Here is a 17067-nt window from a genome sequence, read left to right as displayed (position 1 = left end):
TAAATGTGTGCAATGAGCAATGTTTTAGAAATGAAAACTTAAATTTTCAGAGACATGAAATAGTAGACAGTGCTGCCACTAATTCTCATTAATACATTGACTGTTGAAATCATTTCTAAAATAGATTAATGGATTGCAGAATTTGTACTCCCACTGTGTAAGAGAACATAGCTATTTATCTGTACTAATATAGATTACAATGTTAGCGTTTCTCAGGTTGATACCAGCAAAGTTGCAAATGAGGTGTGGCGTCACACATTGTTGACCTCTGTAGCCACTCTGCAAAGGCCAGGAACTTGCCAGCACAACAACCGATAACATTAAACATTACAATCAAAGGGGACAGAATCTAATAACAATGTCAAATTCAGTTTGACTGAGCTAAATAATTTCTAAGCATGTCTTCTTGTGCTCTAGCTATAAAGTTGTCCTCAGGGCATAGTTTGCTTTCTGCTCCTGCTGTTCTGTCTTAATCTGCTAAACCTCTGCCCCTAAACTCATTAGAATATTTTATTTCCTGGATATAAAATACTTGATCCATTCATTTCTATGCAGGACCATCTACTTTGTGATGATAACATATCACTACTGTATTGGATGCAGTGTGGTGTCTTTTTTGTGTTTACACAGAACAGTGTAGAAATTACTTTGACTGTGATTTATAATAGGGTGTCCAATTTTACCACATTAAAAGGAAATTGTACAAGTATATCCTTTTATTTGTGGGCTGGCCTCAAGAAAAGAGGTTTCTAATGGCTGTTTTGGTACTTGGTGTCTGTGAGGGTGGGACAAGTGTTCATTACAACTCTAATAAGGCCAGGAAACAGAAAGTGCCTCTGAACAAACTACTCTAAAGATGTAAATTTAAAGCCATTACATTTAGACCCAGATTGATTTTTTTTCCCCCAAGTTAAAGGAGTCTTCAGATTCCAGGTTTTGGTTTAGTCGGTTATTGGTGGAGAAGTGAACTGTGAAAGTTAGATTTGCATCTCGTTTCTGAATTTCATTTAAATTCATAGTTGTTCAGATCTAGGTCTTGGGGTTCTAGCCCAAGTCTTCTGTAAATGGCTATGATGTTGTTTTCCTCTGGCATGGAAAATGGAATAAAATATACTAAAGTTTATAAACAGACTTCCAAGGGATCTTACCAAGGTCAGACTGAAGTGGTGTGATCTAAACTCTGCTATGAAAATGAAACCATATGTCCATTATCAGGTCACAGTAAATTTTTTTGTTCTATGAAGGCTAAATTCATCCCTGTGTGGACCAGTATTGCTAAACTATTATCCCTTGAGCAAGAATACTAAACATGCTGTAACAGAAAAGCTATATGGCTCTATAGTGGTTTTCATCTAAGAATTAGAAGGAGGGAAGAGAACTTGGTTGAGTCTGTTCCTTTGGCTATCTTTTAAAGAAAAACAAATATCAAAAACAAATATAAAAAGACAACTTTATCACCAAAAAAACTTTTCCAACTAGATATAGGAGAAGCCCTTGATGGCTTGAGTTTTGTAAAACCACCTAGAAGTTTTTATTAGGGCTATCAAGTGATTTAAAAAAATTAATCACAGTTAATTGTGCGATTTTAAACAATAAGAGAATATCATTTATTTAAATATTTTTGGATGTTTTCTACATTTTCAAATATACTGATTTCAGTTACAATACAAAGTTTACAGTGCTCATTTCATTTTTTATTACAAATATTTGCACTGTAAAAAACAAAAGAAATAGTATTTTTCAATTCACCTCATACAAGTGCTGTGGTGCAATTGTTTTGTTGTGGAAGTGTAACTTTCAAATGTAGATTTCTTTTGTTATATAACTGCACTCAAAGACAAAATAATGTAAAACTTCAGAGCCTATGTGAATCCATTCATACCTACTTCTTGTTCAATCAATTGCTCAGACAAATAAGTTTGATTACAATTTGCAGCACATAATGCTGCCTGCTTATTGTTTACAATGTTACCTGAAAGTGAGAACAGGTGCACAGCCAGCATCGCAAGATATTTATGGGCCAAATGCGCTAAAGATTCATATGTTTCAACCACCATTCCAGAGGACATACGTCCATGAAAATGGTGGGTTCTGCTCAATAACAATCCAAAGCAGAGCGGACTGACACATGTTCATTTCATCATTTGAGTCAGATGCCACCAGCAGGTTGAATTTCTTCTTTGGTGGTTCAGGTTCTGTAGTTTCCGCATCGGAGTGTTGCTCTTTTCAAACTTTTGAAAGAACACTCCACACCTCATCCCTCTCAGATTTTGGAAGGCATTTCAGATTCCTAAACCTTGAGTCCAGTGCTGTAGCTATTTTTAGAAATCTCACATTGATACCTTCTTTGCGTTTTGTCAAATCTCCAGTGAAAGTGTTCTTAAAATAAACATGTGCTGGGTCATCATCCGAAACCGCTAGAACATGAAATATATAGCAGAATGTGTGTAAAACAGAACAGGAGACATACAGTTCTCCCCCAAGGAGTTCAGTCACAAATTTAATTAACACATTTTTTTAACTAGCATCATCAGGATGGAAGCATGTCCTTGGAATGGTGGACGAAGCATGAAGGGGCATCGTTTAGCATTTCTGGCACGTAAATACCTTCTGTCTGGGTTCGTTCAAGAAAGCATGTGTGGGATGTTAAAGGCCAAGATTTTTCAAAACTGGATGCTTAAATTTAGGCACTTCCCATTGAGATGTTGGCCCCAGAAATTTAAGCATATAGAAGAAGTATCAACTCTTGGTCTTGTCAGGGCAACACCTGAGATTTCCCGTCAAGCTCAGTCTTCTATAGGATAGTGCAGGGGTCGGCAACCTATGGCACGCGAGCCAATTTTTAATGGCACGCGGCTGCCTGCTGGGACTCCGCGTGCCATTAAAAAATCCTGCCCAGCCAGGCTCACTGTCCTCTGCCCTTCGCTGCCCCCGCAGGGGCAGGGAGCAGAAGCATAGCCGTGCGTACGGAGTGGGTAAATGGCCCCACTCTTCTGGCATGGCAAGCCCCTCCCCCGCCTTCTCCCCTCCCCTGGAGCCCTGCTGCCATGCGCAGCACTCTGTGGGTTGGAGCTGCACGCTTCTGTGGGGCAGCATGTCTAGCTCTGTGTGGAGCCTCATGGTAAGGGGTCCAGGGCTGGGGGGGTTGGATAAGGGGTGGGGGCACTCAGGGAGCAGAGGGGGTTGGATGGGGCATGGGAGTCCCAGCGTCTGTCAGGGGGTGGGGGGTGGATAGGGGTCAGGGCAGTCAGGGGACCGGGAGCAAGGAGGGTCCTGGGGGGGGCAGTTAGGGTGGGGGGGCGTTCAGGGGACAAGGAGTTGGGGGGGTTGGATGAGTTGGGAGTTCTGGGGGTCCTGTCAGGAGGCAGGGGTGTGGAGAGGGTTTGGTGAGGCAGGGAGCGGGGGGTTGGATGGGTTGGGAGTTCTGGGAGTCCTGTTAGGGAGCTGTTGGATGGGGCATGGGAGTCCCGGGGGTCTGGCTGGGGACGGGGGTGTGGATAAGGATCAGGGCAGTCAGGGGATAGGTAGGGGGTAGGGTCCAGTCCAGGGACAAGGAACAGGGAGGCTTAGATAGGGGGTGGTGTCCTGGGGGGCAGTTGGGGGCAGGGGTTCCAGCAGGGGGTAGTCAGGGGACAAGGAGCAGCAGGGTTAGGAGTTCTTAGGGGGGTAGTCACCCAGCCCTCTCCCCTGAGCCGACTCCCCCCACCACACACACACACACTGCCCTCTGCCCCGCACACACCCCAGGCCCCTGCCCTGAGCCCTGTACCTCCCTCATACACACCCAGCCCTCTGCTTGACTCCATCTTCCCCCACCCCCCAACAACTCTAGCCCTGACTCTGGCACCCCTACACATACGCAGGCTCCCCTCTGCCCTAACACCTGCACCCCCACATATACCCAACCCTCTGCCCCCAGCCCTCTGGGTCCCGGCCGCCGGCCCCACATGGCCTGCTGCTGGTCGGGGGTTCTGGCTGCCGGACCCTTGCCAGCCAGGGTCCCGGCTGCAGGCCTCGCTCAGCCCGCGGCTGGCCTAGGTGAACAGAACCCCAGACCAGCAGCAGGCTGAGCGGGCCGGCAGCATAAGATCAACATTTTAATTTCATTTTAAATGAAACTTCTTAAACATTTTGAAAACCTTGTTTATTTTACAATACAACACTAGTTTAGTTATATAATATATAGACTGAGACCTTCTAAAAAACATTAAAATGTATTACCGGCACGCAAAACCTTAAATTAGAGTGAATAAATGAAGACTCAGCACACCACTTCTGAAAGGTTGCTGACCCCTGGGATAGTGAGCGTTCTTTTACTTATTTGATATAAGAGTTCAACACCATATTTCCCAATAGTGCATGTGACAGAGGCTGAAATTCAGGAAGGGGTTTAAGCTTATGCCGAACTTTAAACATGTGAATAGTCACGTTGTCTTGAATGGAATTGTTTACATACTTAGTCAGTGGGACTATCTGCATGCTTGAAGTCTGGTACATGCTTAAGTACCCTCTGGAATTGAAGCCTGAATGAAGGTTTGTGTAGTATTCCTTTGCAAACTTGCTCGATCCTCATTTTCAAGGAAAAACTGAAACCAGACAGATTTTCACTGGGGCTTACTCAGAAACCACTGGAAATGACTGTTTCCAAATATGGAAACCAAATAATCATTTCCCACATCCTCTTGGAACTTTGATCAGCAGACTGATTTTCCTGACTTGTATTTATGGTTAGCTGAACAAGGTTTTGCCTCCACTAGAGAAAATCAATATAAGGATTTTTAACAGATTGGTTAGGTGGAGATTTTCTTTCCATCCTAGAGAGTTTGTAAATTTTCAGTAGATTGCAAAAAAACTGTTTCACTACTGTAGTTATTTCAAAATGGCATTGGGGAAAAAATTACAGTGCCAGCTTCCAACCATCATCCTCACTGTCATTTACGTGATTTGTTTTGTTTTAAACAAAGACAGGTGTCCAAAGTTGAAATAATTCTCCAAAAATGTTCTAATAGTCAGCTTTTGGGGGGGCGGGGGGGGAAAGGTTTGTGGTATCTACTCTGTCCTTGCTAAAATATGACAAATAAGAAATACATTGTTGCCTCTTCTCTTCCTAACCCTATATTACCAAAGTTTTTGTAAGAATTGAGTTCCAAGACAAACTTCTTTGGGGTTAAAACCTGACACATAATTTAAAGAAAAGTACAGGATCAAACTATCATGGAGCACTGAGAGGGAATTAACTGTAATGATGCTGCTGGGGACCATTGTAGTGTGTGACTATATATATACACTCTTTTTTTTGAGTAGGACAGTTTTCTAAAGCCTCCTAGGCATTCTATGAAAATTTAATAATCATCTTGGATTTAAATGTTAATATTATTACAAGTATAATGTATCTGTCACTGTACCTGGAGGTACTTTATGTAGGTTAGAATGGTACCAAACAGCTTCTCAAGGACAGAAAATATATACTTTGTTCCCCTCTGCAGCAGTGAGGACATCTCCTCTGAGAGGATCTACGGGAACAGATAGCAGTTAGTAGATTCAAAGGCCTGCAGTGGGACGCTTGAAGAGGGAGAGGTGGCTTATTTACTTACTTTCACTTAGCCCTTATCTACACCAGACATATTCTGCCTGTACAATCTCCTGCCATTGCTACCACTGCTTCAGCTCCACCATTGGGAGTGCAAGTATAGACAAGACACCACTAGAATCTTCCTAAAAATGGATTAAGTTGAGTTCTGACATAGGGTGACCAGATGTCTATTTTATAGGGACAGTCCCAATTTTGGGGTCTTTTTCTTATATAGGCTCCTATTACGCCCCACCCCTGTCCCAATTTTTCACATTTGCTGTCTGATCACCCTGATCTGACAGGACTGAATTGCAGAGGCAGTGGTCTTGTTATTGGGAGCACTTTCCTTCCTACTTCTTCGTGAATCTCCCCATTGGCACAGATAGCCATTGCATTTCTTCAGAGTGCAGTTTGCTGTGGGGAGGCATCGTGGAAGAGACAGGCTCTGAGATAATGGGGCCTACAATCAGTCATTCTTTTCCCACTGTTTTACTAAGGTTCTTGGAGTTCGAGAGACAGTAACTAGAACCCTGAGTTCCCACCCCTGCTCCCAACAAAGAATCTAGATATAATATGCCAACTTTCTCTCCTCTGCCTAAAAGTTGGACAGTTATAACTTGCACTAGCTGGTGGTTCCAAATGACCTTCTGTATTGACCCCGTTCAAGCATATTGCAATACGCTAATCTCACGTTAACAAAAGCACATGGCAAAAAAAAAATGCATGCTGGCTTGGTCAGCTGAAGGTGAAAGATTGTTTCTGGCTGCTGCTATCTGGGGGTCCAGATATTTGTATCAGGATCCCAAAATCATGAATTACTTTGACAATAGGCAGATAGGCACCCTTCCTTTAAGTTCTTGAAGATGTTCACCCATCTTCTGGCAGATATACAGACACTGACACGCACATGAAATGAACTTAAATTTAGGCTCAGTCTGGTAAAACAGAACTCAGTGAATGCCACCAACAACCTTGAATTGTTTTCTGCTGTGTCACTCAGCAATCTGTCCTCAAAGAAATTGCCTTGTCCCCCACTGTTGTGGTTGGTTTTGCTGCTCTGATGATAATGGAGAACCGTGCATCCTGTGTATTTGTAATGTTCACGAGGACAGTACAGAGCTCTGCAGGCCTCTGTACTTCTGTCAGAGATGACAAACACTGAACAGTGTCATGCGAGTTTGTGGGATCTTAAAAAAAAAAAAAGATATGCATGGCATTATGAGATGGAGAACATTACATGCTGGGAACTTGACCCTTAGCACCCAGGGATCCTTCAGTAAGTTATCTGTATCTCACAACACATTGCCAAAACTTCCCCAGAAGGTATTGCACTGGAGCGTGGTACTTAACACACTGGGATTCTTACCTGTTGTGCATCACACTTTGCATCAACACAAGAACTCCTGATGAGAACATATAGCACTTACACAAGCTGCCAAGTATGCATGCACAAGCAATGCATTAACTTCGGCAGCTGTATGCTGATGTCACTTGTATTGATCAAAGTTTGTGATGTAGATGAGGCCTATGAATGAGGGCTGATACAGTCATATCTGCATGGATGTGTGTCCTCTTATCTTCTGCCCACAGGAGACTAATGACCAAAATGAACATTGTTTCTGTGTTGTCACTTTGGCATTCACAAAAACTGAAGACTCTCACTCATTTTATTTTCTTTAAAAACAAAAACTATACTTTTTTAAAGCTAAACTTTAGGTGAAATTTAAAATTTTCTGCATAAATTCCTGGAAAAATGCCACTGCCCTATTCCCAATAGCTGTCAATTACACACTGCAATCAACTCATGGCTCAAAATGTTAAAACAGCTGTGAAGCAATTTTAACAATTGATCTTCTGTAAAAACAGCAAAACCGGATTCAGCATTACCATATTGTTTTACTAGCTCAAGGTTCAAATTCAACATAAAAAAGCTGTTGACACAACTCCTTCAAATACATTCAGTTACAGAAGGAGCTGCCTAGATAGCAAACATTCCAATGGAGGGAGGTGACTATATGGGGCAATGCAGTTCCCTGTAATCCAAGAAGAGGGAGAGAGAATGAGACAAGCCTCCTGAGCGGTGAAGTCTATATTCATATAACTTCGTAAGTGGATTGAGCCCTTCTGTATGCCTGAGTGTTAATATCAGGGATGCGCAAAAGTCTGATTCACAAGCCTGTAGTTATTTTCTGACTCACTGCATCAAAGGAGCTGTAGAAACAAATCTGTTTCTGTCTAAGCAATGATAGCCATAATATTGTTAACATCTATGTTCTCATTTAAGGCAAGTAGAATAGTTTTATAATGATAACAAATGTAACTCCTGACACAACTCTATTTCATTTCAACTGTTTCTCTATTGCTTTTATAAAAACTATGGAATAGGCATAGCCTAAAAATTAATGTTAACAAATAAATCAAGCTATTGCTATCTAAACTAAATACATTAGTGTAATTGGAAATGAGCTCAAGCTGAACTTCAGGATTTGAATTTTGGGAGGGTGTTTTCAGAATCTGAATAGTGATCCATGTCTGAATTTGACAATGGGCCAAACCAAAAACCAATGTGTGCACATGCAGGGGAGCATGACCTTCATTGTGGTTATCAAATGGTTGTATATAATGTTCCTATTCTAAACTTACTTTAAACAATGCAGTAAGTGCTGACTTGTAGTTTAGTTTGAACATCTGTTTTATTTTAGGAAACATCTGGAAGCCTACTGTTTTTCTCCTTCCATTCATCGTATGTTCATTCACTAAACTATATCACCTTGTCCGTCAGAAAACAATTATCAGCATTTTAGTCAACTGGAAATTCAACAGATTAGGCTTTGAACTGTATGCTTAAATTTCATTTGCAATTAACAAAGTGGCATTGTTTCTAACATTGACACCTTTAATCATAAAAGTGATTCTATGCTCGATTTCTGGAAAGGTAAATCCTTCAAAAAGTAAAGCCATGAAAAAAAAATAAAAAATACAGGTGTCACATTAAGCTCTTAAAGCACTATTTAGACCTTTTAAATAATCACAAGTTTTCAAAAGTGTTGAATGCCCAGCAGCTTTCATCCTAATTGAATTGGCCTCGTTAGCACTAACCCCTGACTTGGTAAGGCAACTCCCATCTTTTCATGTGCTGTATACTTATACCTGCTTACTGTATTTTCCACTCCATACATCTGATGAAGTAGGTTATATCCTATGAAAGCTTATGCCCAAATAAATTTGTTAGTCTCTAAGGTGCCACAAGCACTCCTCATTTTTACTAATACAGACTAACATGGCTACCACTCTGAAACCTGCTGGGCATTCAGCACTCTTGGAAATCAGGTTACTTGTATAGGTTCATAAACATGGATATAGTAGCTTAACAATGAGACACATCTCTAAACAAATCTGGGGCTAAAAAATTATGTAAATCCATGTCCATTTCCTTAGGAATATAAAATGGGAAAATTATACGTTAGGTATTATGCAGAGATGCGCTTTACACATTTAAAATAAATGCACCTGCCACAAATGTTACAAGGACCATATATGTTTATTAAAAGATGACACCATAAAGATTAAGTACCTTCCCACCCAAAGTCCTGAAATCTGCTACCACCTGGCAAAGGGGCAGTAGTATTTATACTTGTATTAATTTTCAATCTCAAATTACCTCCCTTAACATTTGTACAGCTTTTCTGGTGTACATTCAGGAATGCAAAACTATTATACTTTAATTTAACATTTTCCCTAAGAAGATTTGGAATGCACCATTTTTACCAATATGTAGTGCAAGTCTGGCTGATTTTATCTTCTTGAAAAGCCTCATGATGACTTCAGCAGAGCTGCTACTGAAAAAAATTATTATTCAGTTACGCAAAGGCTAAACTCAAGCATGAACCTCTGTTCTTGGTTGACTTTTATGATGAGATAGCTACTGAATTAAAGGAGGGAAGATTACAGTGGGAACATGTAGAGGGAGGGAAAGAAGATAAATGATGTGAATGAAATGAGTAGGTGGTTTCAGCCAAGTTCCTTGTGGACATGTGTTCACAACATAATTGACATAATTATTGGCAGTCTCAGAGGACAAGCTAAGAATTGATACTCACCTGTATGTATCTATAACATCCTTAATGCCTTCCTGTCCATTCTCTCTGTTTTTATCCTAGTAAACTTGTGGTTCTGCCTCATTTTCTTTCAGCTAAATGTTTGAGGCAAGAGGGCTTGGACCCAAAAAAAAAAAAAAAGCTTCTGCAAACATAACTCTGTCTCCTTCCTCAACTCAACATTTTGAACCCTGGCATCAGCCTTGACCTTGACCTTTGCTTCTTTTCCCACATCTCTGAAGTCGGCAAATCTGCCAGTTGTCAACTTCACCATTGTAGAAATCCTTCTGCATGGCTTCATCTTTCTTGACTTAATTGTTGCTACTCCCTTCTGTGGCTTCCCCAAAAGCTACCTCTCAACCTTGACATCTCAGGATAAATATGTGACCATACCTCCTGCCATCCTTAAGCAACTCTACTAACCCCACATTCATTTGAGGAACCTATTCAAAACTGCTGCTTCATTTGCTACAATGCTCTGTGGACTTGCTGCACAAACTTTCAGTGTTGTATCTATTGGGTGTCTGGGAAGTGGGCGGGCGAGGCCCGCCCACTGCTAAAGGATCCCCCCTCAGCCTAAAGGGAGGACCCACAGGACCACAGAACCCACTGAGTTCGGGGGACAACTAATAAAAGAACAGGGACAGGAGTGAGGTCAAAGGGTCATAAGAAGGGAACCTGACGGGGACACCGAGCAGAGAACCCCGGACAGCGCCCACTGCTCCTCGAAGGCGTCAAGGGAGCCAGTGGACGCCGCCCAGAGGAACTCCGCCCGGATGCGTGAACGGACCATGGATCGGAAACAAGCCCCACAGTCGCCGGGGTCTCCATCGGCCAACCTCCTCTCTCTGGTCGCGTGGATGGCCTTTTTTGCCAGGGCAAGGAGGAGGTTGACCAGGAGGTCCCGGGACTTCGTGGGGCCACGGATTCAGTGTTGTAATGGGGTGGTTTCCAAGGTGTGAGGCCAGCCAGCCCCGTTCATTTATCACACCCAGCTGGGAAGGGAGAAAGTTAATATAAAAGCTAGCAAGTGGCTAAATTGAGGGAGATGGGCTCCTGCAAGGGAGAGAGTGGGCTGGATATTGAAGGTAGAGGTATGGCCTCCTTTGGCAGTGAAAGAGACAAAAGGAAAAGCCTCATGGTGGGCAAAGGAACTGCTTCTTGTTTTGATGTTTTGCCTAAGTTTTTTACGTTGAATATAATTGTGTCTTTAAGGAGACACATAGGTCTATAAGTCTTTCCTGGGCTGGGGAAACAAGCCAGCAGTTTCAGGGGAGACTAAACAAATGTATGTAAGAGAAATTTGAGTGTGGGTCTCTTTTGTCATTCTGTATGATCCTGCATCTTGAATCCTGTGAGAGTCCTGTTGCTAAAAGAAGTTGTCTCCCAAAGTCCAATTAAAAAAAAATTGTAGTTACATTAGGCAAATGGGATTTGAAAAACAAGAAGAAAAAAAATTAACAAAATAAAGTTAGCACAGTGAGAAGATTTCTGTTCATATACTACCTCAAATCCCACTTACAAATAACAGCTAGCCCTGCAAACTCAAACTGGGTTCTTTCCAGCTTGCATATAACAAAGGCTCTATAGCACAAATTAGTTTCTCAGTTACACCTGTGTAACCTTAAATCTTCACTGGAATTTGCATAGGAAACTGATTGGAACATAGTAAATAATTCTGCTGAGGAACAAAATAGAATAGAATCTGAAGCTCACTCAGTTTAGCAGGGCTAATAGGAGTAAAAAGTAGCAAAAACTTAATTTTGTCACTATAGTGAACTGATCTGACTCTGAATAGATGTGGGGAGTAACTTGTTGAAGATGCCACTTTTACATAGTCACTTTTAAAAGTAGAATTTCACTTAAAAACTGATCACCAATAAGCCCTACTACCTCTGAGGCTCACAACAGTATTTGGAAAAGCAGCAAAGAGTCCTGTGGCACCTTACAGACGTGAATACCCACTTCGTCGGACAGTATTTAGGTAATTCCCAAACAGGTCACCAAACACAGTTCTGTGTATGGCTCTCTCTAACTCTATCCCCATCACTGCTCATTTCCTTGATGGACCCTCGACTGAAAGTTTACAACCACTTGTGCAAGCGGTCAAACGTCACGCTAGAGATTATACACCCTGAAAGCCTCCCACTGATATGAACAATTTTAGGGGGACTCCCTACCTAATCTGTGTCTAATGTCCTCTCCCAGCATCATTCCGACCGCGTACATTGTCAATGTGCATCACACTACCACAGTGGATGTTAGAAAGTGTAAATAAAACAACAGACCAAATACAGATACAGCAGAAAATACATAGAAAGAAAACTGGAAAACTTCTACCAGAACAGCATATTTCAGCTACAGGCCAGAAAATTATTCAGTAGGGTAGGGCGAATGCTTTATATGCTATCCTCTGCTATGCTACTGATCAGCTATTGTCTACTTACTTTTGAGCCAAAGCTCTTTTAACACTTTCTCATTTTCAAGCATTTTATTAAATTCCTCTTCATGCTTGGCCAGTGTGGCTTGAGAAGGCTACAGAAGTGTTACCCATGTTTATTAGGTTTAAGCTCAAGGAAACGATCAGATGACATCTCTGTGAAACTTCCTACAGTAGGCGCTATCTTCTCCTAGCGCTGGTGGGTGCCCCCCCCCGCTCCACCTCTGCCCCACCCCAATTCCACCCCCTCCCTGCCCCTATTGGACTCCTTCTCCAAATCCCCGCCCTGGCCCTGCCTCCTCCTGCGCGCACTGCTTTCCCGCTCCTCCCCCCTCCCTCCCACAGCTTGTTACGCCGCGAAACAGCTGTTTTGCAGTGTGGCAAGCACTGGGATGAAAAGCGGAGACACGGAGTGCTCAAGGGAGGAGGCAGAGGTGAGGTGAGGAGCTGGGGCGAGGAGCTTGGCTGCTTCACCCACCAATTTTTCCCCATGGGTCCTCCAGCCCCAAAGCACCCACGGAGTCGGTGCCTGTGCTCTCTAGCACAGCGGCTCTCAACTTTTCCAGACTACTATACTCCTTTCAGGAGTCTGGTTTGTCTTGTGTACCCTCAAGTTTCACCTCACATAAAAATGGACTCGCTCACAAAATCAGACATTAACATACTAAAGTGTCAAAAGCACACTATTACTGAAAAATTGCTTACTTTTCATTTTTACTATATAGCTATAACATAAATCAGTTGAATATCAATATTGTACTTGCATTTCAGTGTATAGTATATATACAGCAGTATAAACAAATCAGTCTGTATGAAATTTTAGTTTATACTGACTTAGCTAGTGCTTTTTATGTAGCCTTCTGTAAAACTAGACAAATATCTAGATGAATTGATGTACTCCTTGGAAGACCTCTGCATATCCCCTGGGTACTTATACTCCTGGTTGAGAACCACTGCTCTAGCAGGCTGGTTGACAGTGACCTACAGAAATTAAATATGTCTCTGATTTTTGGCTCAGTCTGTCACAATGAATAAAATACAACCAAAGATGTTAGTAAAATTATTGAAAATGTGGGAAAGGGCACTGCTACTTAGGGAACAGAAACAAAGAACTAATGTAGTATTTTATTTGAAAAAAAAGTATTCAATAGCTGTAAAAGGAAATAAGTGAAGGAACAAAAGAAGCATAGGAAGAAAGTTTTTGTAACAGCAAAATCCAATCTGTTTAGACTGCAACTGGTCATCTCTCATGTAAGCAAATCACAAAATTATTACAGTAAAATAAAGTCAAATTTTATAGAAACATATAACATTGCTTCTCAACTGCTATATATTTTCACTTAATGCTCTAAGAACAGCCATACTGGGTCAGACCAATAATCCACCTAGCCCACTGTCTGTCAGTGGCCAATGCCAGAATCTTCAGAGGGAATAAACGCGGAAGTTTTGATTGATCCATCCTTTTTTATGCAGACCAAGCTTCTGGCAGTTGGAGTTTTAGGGACAACCAGAGCATGGGATTGCATCTCTGACCATCTTGGCTACTAGCTATCAATGGACCTATCCTCCATGAACTTATCTAATTCTTTTTTGAACCCAGTTATACTTTTGGCCTTCAGAACATCCCCTGGCAATGAGTTCTGTAGGTTGACTTTGCATTGTGTGAAGAAGTACCGTAGTTCCTTATGTTTGTTTTTAAATCTGATGCCTATTGATTTCACTGGGTAACCCTAGTTCTTTTGTTATGTGAAGGGGTTAATAACACTTCCTTATTCACTTCTCCATACCATTCATGATTGTATAAATCCCTATATTCCCCCTTTGTCATCTTCTTTCCATTCCAAACTGAACAGTCCCTGTCTTTTTAATTTCTTCCCATATGGAAACTGTTCCATATCCCTAATAATTTCCGTTGTCCTTCTCTGCACCTTTTCCCATTTTAATATATCTTTTTTGAGATGTGGTGACCAGAATCGCATGCTGCATCCAAGGTGTGGGTGTAGTGTGGCTTTGTATAGTTGCATTATGAAATATTCTGTTTTATTATCTATCCCTTTCCTAATAGTTCCTAACATTTGTTAACTTTTTTTTGACAGCTGCTGAATATTGACTGCTAGTAAGACTTAATGCTTTTGTTTCTCAGTTTCTCTGCTCCAGTCAGCATTATCTAGCCATTGTTCAACATCTGGTCAGTGTTCTGTGTCATCCTCACTGAATCCAGGATGTCCGAGATACATGTTTACATATGACTATATACAAGAAAAATTAGTTTCCTTATAGTGAGGTAGTTACCTAATAACTAAAAATCCAATCTTTATAAATCAAATCCAGTACAAACCTATACATTGATTTATGAAGACTAGAGTTTTAATGAATACATTTGTTATATGTAGCTGAATTAAATTTCTTCCTAATACTCTATAGCAGGTGTATCCTTATGGCACTGTGTAAAATATTCATAAAATATTAAGTGATGTGCATAACACTTTGAGGGGGAAAATAAATAAAAATATATTCAATTAAAATGAAATTTTCCATTTTCTCTGGCTTTTTTTTTAAATGGCAAGCCTATTTTCAGTGTTTTTTCCCATCTTTTTTTCACCCTTAGACTTTTGGCTAGGCTGTCATGTTTCTCTTAAAATCAGCTTTGTTTTGTTAAATAATGTGACTTTTTTGTTTTTCTACCTGATTTCAGGTACAAATGAGTAATACCATTGACTTCAGCTTATGTGCATACTTCCCCCCCCCTCAAAATTCTCTGCATATTGATTAATATTTGATGATAAAATAGTAATCACTGACTTCCATATAACTATTTGCATGTTTAAAGATAAGCATGTACCTGAATGTTTGCCAGATCAGGGTCTAGTTTTACATGCATGATTACATGGCTGTGCAGTGAGACACATGCTGTCCATTTATGTGTCATAAATTTTGACAGTGGCGTAGCCAGGTGGAGGGAACAGGGAGAGTGATCAAAAAAAAAAAAAAAAAAAAGGGTGCCACCCGCTGCGGCGCTTTTACTCACCTGGCGGCACTCCGGGTCTTCGGTGGCACTTCGGCGGCGGGTCCTTCACTCGCTCCAGGTGTCTTCGGCAGCACTGGAGGACCCATCACTGAAATGCTGCCAAAGACCCGTGGAGCGAGTGAAGGTTATGTTGCCGAAGACCCAGAGCGCCGCGGGGTGAGTAAAAGCGCCACAGTGGGTGGCACTTTTTTTTTTTATTGCTCCCCGTTCCCTCCAGGTGAGTAAAAAATTAAAAAGGCACCAAGAAATTGATGATGTGCAACTTGTGCTCAGTGGGGGAGTGGATGCTGGCCCACTCCCCCCCAGCTACGCTACTGCTCATTGAAATCAATGCAAAGCAAAACTTCCATTGACTTCAATGGGGCCAGGATTTCACCCCATCTTTCAAAAATGTAGCCATACGTCTGCAAGAATATCTGGGTCCAAATTCCCCTAAACTTTGATGTATTAAAAATCTGATCCAAATTTTACAATTTGGGTCAATCTTTCCAACAAGATCATTTTTCTTTTAACTGTTTTTCATCTAATCTTTAAAATTTTTAAACTTAATTTAACCTTATATTGCAATAAATAGGGTTTGATATAATTTTTAAAGATTTCTAATCTCTTCCATGGTGGATCACTGTATGCTTTGCATCTTGTGTTTTGGGTGCCTCTGGTGGCCTACATCCTTTGTGCTATTATCATTACCATTAATATAATTATCACTCCTAATTTAAATGGAGGCATTTTTAGTGGCTATCGTATTGGTGTTTGCCACCAGTCATCTTATTACATGTGTATAGTTAACAGTACTATGTATTAGTACCTTCACTGTTAAAAGGAATACAAAAGAATAAACCCACTGCAAAGGACAGAGTGTAATCAAACTCGCTGAGTTCCAGTTTTGTTTAAGTATGGATGTACTGCATAGTTCTTGCTTTCTTTCCTAACTTGATGCCTTCAGTAACCAAGGAAAAGAAACAGTAGAGAGAGACAGTTTGTGCAGCTTTTGAATTTTTAATAAATCTTATTTGCATCCATTTTTAAATGAATATAAAAAGCCCAACAAGCCTTGGATGGTCAACCCTCTGTCTGCTGACAATGCCATTTCCAGTTTCAGTCCAAAGTGTGGCATTTTTTGCTCTTAAAATAGCTGTTTGGGACTGAAGCTGCTTTGAATTCAGTTAAAACAGCACTTTGAAAAGATCTTTCTAGTGTGTAATGGTTGTGTAGAGACTAGAGTTTCTTTTCAAGCCACTTAGGCCTTGGCTACACTGGCGCTTTACACCGCTGCAACTTTCTCACTCAGTGGTGTGAAAAAAACACCCGAGTGCTGGAAGATACAGCGCTGTAAAGCGCCAGCTAATCCCGATGAGGAGGTGGAGTACATGCAGCACTGGGAGAGCTCTCTTCCGGCACTGGCGCTGCGACCACATCTGGCAGCGCTTTGAAGTTTCGAGTGTAGTCAAGCCCTCAGTTATGGTTCAGGATGAACCAAGCTGCTTTAAAGGTAGCATATGCTTTAGCCAAACACCAACTGAGCTCAAGAGGGTGAAGTGGGTGAAACCAAATAACCTGTGCCATACATGAGGTCAGACTAAATGATTTAATGGTCCCTTCTGACCTTAAAAGCTACAAATACCTGTTTAGAAACTGCTGTAGTTAAACTGGTGCAACCCCTTACTGTGATGGCAGTCAGACTAACATAAAGGTGCTGGTTTAGTGTAAGCTTATGTGGGGTAAATCTATAACACTATACTATACCAGTACAGACTGACACCTTTATAGCAGCATAAACACCTCCACAGGGAGTTGCACCAATTTAATACATCAGTTTCTAAACTGCTAAATCAGTACAAAAACTGGTTGCAGACCACCCCTTAAACATGAAAGGACCTGTCCACATTTGGTATATTTGTTTCAATTTACCTAATAGGCTTTGACCTGT

This window comes from Gopherus flavomarginatus, chromosome 10 (genome assembly GCF_025201925.1).
Source record: "Gopherus flavomarginatus isolate rGopFla2 chromosome 10, rGopFla2.mat.asm, whole genome shotgun sequence".
Taxonomy (NCBI): domain Eukaryota; kingdom Metazoa; phylum Chordata; order Testudines; family Testudinidae; genus Gopherus; species Gopherus flavomarginatus.
This window is presented reverse-complemented; position numbering follows the sequence as displayed.